Below are 5,192 nucleotides of genomic sequence, written 5' to 3' on the forward strand. Positions count from 1 at the left end.
CCGCAGACGCTGCCTGGAGAGCCTCCGAGGACTTGTGAAGTGCTGCCCTGTTAGCGGCGGTCAACCTGAAGTAACGAGACAAGTACCGCAGATGGTTCTTCTCGACTTTTATTCGTAGCAAGCTGCGGGAGAGAATCTTCTGTCTGTGTTCAGAGCGAGTCAGACGCGGAAGCCTCTCTCTCGAAGCACAGAGTTTTTTATACTATCTTTGACCCAAAAGCTTAGCAACAGTGATAGTCCGCGACAAAGGCCACTTGTAGACAGCAGACAATAGGTGCGGGAGTAGGCCATTCAGCACTTTGAGCCAGCACCACCATTCACTGATCATCCCACGATCAGTACCCCGTTCCTGCCCTCTCCCCATATCCCTTGACTCCGCTATCTATCAGAGCTCTATCTAACTCTCTCTTGAAAGCATCCAGAGAATTGGCCTCCACTGCCTTCTGGGGCAGAGCATCCCACAGATCCACCACTCTCCAGGTGAAAAAGTTTTTCCTCAACTCCGTTCTAAATGGCCTGCCAACTGTGGCCTCTGGTTCAGGGCTCCCCCCAACATCGGGAACATGTTTCCTGCCTCTAGCGTGTCCAATCCCTTTATAATCTTACATGTTTCAATCAGATCCCCTCTCGTCCTTCTAAATTCCAGTGTATACAAGCCCAGTCGCTCCAATCTTTCAATGAATGACAGTCCCGCCTTCCCGGGAATTAACCTCGTGAACCTACGCTGTACTCCCTCAATAGCAAGAATGTCTTTCCTCAAATTTGGAGACCAAAACTTAACACAATACTCCAGGTGTCGTCTCACCAGGGCCCCTGTACAGCTGCAGAAGGACCTCTTTGCTCCTATACTCAACTCCCCTTGTTATGAAGACCAACATGCCATTAGCTTTCTTCACTGCCTGCTACACCTACATGGTTACTTTCAGTGATTGATGAGCAAGGACACCTAGATCTTGTTGTACTTCCCCTTTTCCTAACTTGACACCATTCAGATAGTAATCTGCCTTCTTGTTCTTGCCACCAAAGTGGATAACCTCACATTAATCCACATTAAACTGCATCTGCCATGCATCTGCCCACTCACCCAACCTTTCCAAGTCAACCTGCATTCTCCTAACCATATATAACCATATAACAATTACAACACGGAAACAGGCCCTCGGCCCTTCTAGTGTGTGACGAACGCTTACTCTCACCTAGTCCCACTAACCTGCATTTCTTTCCTGTCCATTTACCTATCCAATTTCACTTTAAATGACAATACCGAACCTGCCTCTACCACTTCTACTGGAAGCTCATTTCACACAGCTACCACTCTCTGAGTAAAGAAATTCTGCAGTTGATCTGCACTATCTTACTATTTCTAAACCCACCTGCACGTGGCACTGGTAGCAATCCTGAGATTGCTATCCTGGAGGTCCTGTCCTTTAACTTGGCACCTAGCTCCCTAAGCACACCTTTCAGGATCTCCTCACTCTTCCTACCCACGTCATATGTTCCAGGTGCTGGGACAGTCCAGTAACAGAGGGCATGGTTTGAGAATAAGGGGTAGGTCATTTAGGACAGAGTTAAGGAAAAACTTCTTCTCCCAGAGAGTTGTGGGGATCTGGAATGCACTGCCTCGGAAGGCAGTGGAGGCCAATTCTCTTGATGCTTTCAAGAAGGAGCTAGATAGGTATCTTATGGATAGGGGAATCAAGGGATATGGGGACAAGGCAGGAAATGGGTATTGATAGTAGATGATCAGCCATGATCTCAGAATGGCGGTGAAGGCTCGAAGGGCCGAACGGTCTACTTCTGCACCTATTGTCTATTGTCATTGGTCCCTACATGGACCACGACACCCGGCTGCTCACCCTCCCTCTTGAGAATACTGAGAACGAGGCACCAGGGAGGTACCAGGGTCCACAATGTAACACCCTCCTCGTATTTTACACTGCCACCCAGCTTTGTGTCATCCGGTTTATCACCTGAAACGGAGGTTAAACATACTTGACAAAGAACATTTAATCACATCAGACAGAGGTGAACAGAAAACAGAGTGTAATTAATTCTCACACCCTGCATATCCTTGTCTGGACCCTCAGCAGTTACATATTAGCAGGACAGATTGATCCTTTAACATCTCAGTAGGAAAGAACAGTCAGATCAAGAGATATTCCAGCTACTCAAATAGAGCAAAATTGAATAATTTAGATAAGAGACTATACTGAAATTAGGGAAGGTCTGTGAGGAATTCCCTGCCATTATCTCCACCTTTTGTCGAAACCAAAAAGGTGTGAGAAGTCAGCGTCTGTGTGAGCTCTTGGTCCTTATCTCTCTGAAAATAAGCAGCTGCTCAGACCAGGATATCCAGGCGCAGTCAGTATTCAACCCTAATCCATTGTTACAGGAATCTGAGAATCCCTCCCCCCATTCCCTGGAAACTCGACCACATCCGTCTGCCCGATAACCTTCCGCGTGACGACACTGAACTGATTCCGCTCACCTCCAACAGCGCTGCAGCCCGTGTTCTCGTCTACCTGCCCGCCACCTCTGTCTGCTGCTCCTCGCCCTCCCCTTTCCTCCGCGATTTTCTACCCTCCCCCTATCAGATTCCGCCTTCTGCAGCCCTCTGGCTCTTCCACCGGTCGCCTGCCCAGCTCTTTACTTCACCCCTCCCCCCACCTCCCGGTTTCACCTTTCACCTACCACCTCGTACTTCCTCCTCCCCTCCCCCCCCCCCCCCACCTTCTCGCTCTGACCCCTCGTCTTTTCTTTTCTCCCAGCCTCGGCCCAGATCGTCATTTCTTTCTTCAATCTTTTAATTGATTTTCAAGCAAGGAATACACAAATCAAAGGAGGAGTTTAGCAAACAGATAATACAAAAGACATATAGGCAGCAATAATAAAAACAGAAAGTATATAATGTCAAAATCAGATAGGTAAGATATTACGCTTTTATATATACAATGGTCAAACAAAAAAACTACAACTCCTCATAGCGATCATATAAAAAAAAGATTGGAAGTTTTATCGATAAAGGGGGGAAAAAACCCCACTAACTAAACTGAAACAAAAAAAAGAGGAAGTAAAAAAAGAAAGATTGAGCAGTCCAATTGAGGGTAAAATTTAAAAAAAGACGAGCGAGAAGGAAAAACACATCCTTCCAGTCGTTTCCAAAACCTTCGCGGATAAGGATTTTCCCCAAAGAGAATAAAGAAAAATAAATAAATAAAAACAGGCCCAGGTCGTCGACTGGTTACAGTTTTGCAAGCGTCTGGAGTGCATTGCTTGGATTTCCAGCGTCTGCAAAATCTCTCGTGTTCATCCGTCTATGTCCCGATGCAGCAGCTTGCCCCATGCAGTTACACACATTTAACCAATTTACCTACTATTAACCTGTTAACCAACCAGTTAACCAAAGAGCGAGAACGTCTTCTGTATGTAGGAGGATACCAGAGCATTCGGAGGAAACTCCCTACAAACAGCAGTGGAATTGATTCCGGTCCTGTGGCTGTGTAACAGTGTTACCCTAACCACTCTTTTTTGTTATTTCCAGTTAAGGGCTTATCTAAGAGAAAAATTGGGTCAAGCAATGTTATTGCCAAAATCTAATGAAATAGAAACTTTAATTCAAAAAGGAAAAATTAAATTAAATTATTTACCATTATTGAAAAAAATTCAAAAAGATCTTGATAAATGGATGGTATTACTAATAACATTAGTAGGTAGAGTAAATACCATAAAAATGAATATATTCCCTAGGCTACAATACTTATTTCAATCACTACCAATACAACAACCCCAGAAGTTTTTTCAAGAGTTAACTAAATATGTGAGGAAGTTTCTTTGGAAAGGTAAGATGCCAAGAATATCGTTGGAAAAATTGACATGGAAATTTGATCTAGGAGGGTTACAACTTCCAAATTTTAAGAATTATTCTAAAGCAAATCAACTTAGATTTATTGCATCTTTTTTTGAGAAAGGTAGACCGGCATGGATTAGAATAGAACTAAATAAAATAGAGAAAATGCACCAGAAGATTTTATATATAAATGGGAATCTAAATGGATACGGGAAAAGAAAGAATCTCCTATATTAAAACATTTGATTGACTTCTGGAATAAGATAAATGTTGATGATGAGACAAAGAAATCTTTATTAGCAAAGAGATCTTTAATTCAAAATAGACTTATTCCTTTTCAAAAATCAACTTATATATTTGGTTTCAAAAAGGGATTAGATATGTAGGAGATTGTTTTGAAGGAGGTATATTAATGTCATTTGATAAATTAAAGAATATATATAAAGTATCAAGCAACACTTTTTTGTTACTTCCAATTAAGGGCTTATTTAAGAGAAAAATTAGATCAAACAATGTTATTGCCAAAATCTAATGAAACAGAAACTTTAATTCAAAAAGGAAAAACTAAAAAAATTATTTCTTGTATGTTTAGCTTGATTCAAAAACAGGCAATTAAACAAGGAGTCCATAAGTCAAGACAAAAATGGGAAAGTGACTTGAATATTAAAATTGAAGAAACAAATTGGTCAAGACTATGTCTTGATAGTATGACAAATACAATAAAGGTCCGGTTAAGATTAGTGCAATATAATTTTTTACATCAATTATATCTTACACCACAAAAAATAAATAAATTAAACCCAAATTTGTCTGATCAATGTTTCCAATGTAATCAAGAAATTGGTACTTTTTGACATTCTACTTGGTCTTGTTCTAAAATTCAACCTTTTTGGACAAATTTAAAAGTTTTACTGGAACAAATTATTGGAAATCAACTTCCACATAACCCAACATTATTTTTATTAGGTGATATTGAAGGGATAAAGCCGAAACCCAAAGGATTCATGACAATTGCATTGGGAGTAGCCAGAAAGGCTATTGCAGTTACTTGGAAATCGGATTCATACTTAAGTATAGATCATTGGAAGAACGAAATTTCCAGCTGTATTCCACTTGATTTTGCTCATTCTTAATTTCCCATTTGTTTGTGTGGGGGTCAGGGTTGCGATTGCGCGGGCGGTGTGCGAAGGGAGATTGGGGCTGGATTCATTTCCATCCCAGGCTGCCAGAGTGGCCACAAAGAGAAACTGCTGAACACCTGTCAGGGGTCATCCAGAGAGAGGCGCAGATCGCGGGTGAATGTAAAGTTTGTGGGATTAAAAACAATTTTTTTTTGTAAGTTTCT

General features: G+C 41.6%; 1 protein-coding gene across 2 annotated transcripts in view; it reads left to right on the forward strand.

The window, feature by feature from the left end:
* The window catches only part of LOC132386049 (NLR family CARD domain-containing protein 3-like), a 70,107-nt gene extending 69,818 nt beyond the window's left edge, over positions 1-289 (forward strand). The window contains exon 7 of one of the 2 annotated variants that reach the window (XM_059958338.1): positions 1-285. This exon is cut by the window's left edge and continues 652 nt beyond it. The gene's annotated coding sequence lies outside the window, so the exon portion shown is untranslated. The other variant, XM_059958339.1, reaches the window with a different exon arrangement.
* The last annotated feature ends 4,903 nt before the right edge of the window (positions 290-5,192 follow it).

This window comes from Hypanus sabinus, unplaced genomic scaffold (genome assembly GCF_030144855.1).
Source record: "Hypanus sabinus isolate sHypSab1 unplaced genomic scaffold, sHypSab1.hap1 H_1, whole genome shotgun sequence".
Classification (NCBI taxonomy): Eukaryota; Metazoa; Chordata; class Chondrichthyes; order Myliobatiformes; family Dasyatidae; genus Hypanus; species Hypanus sabinus.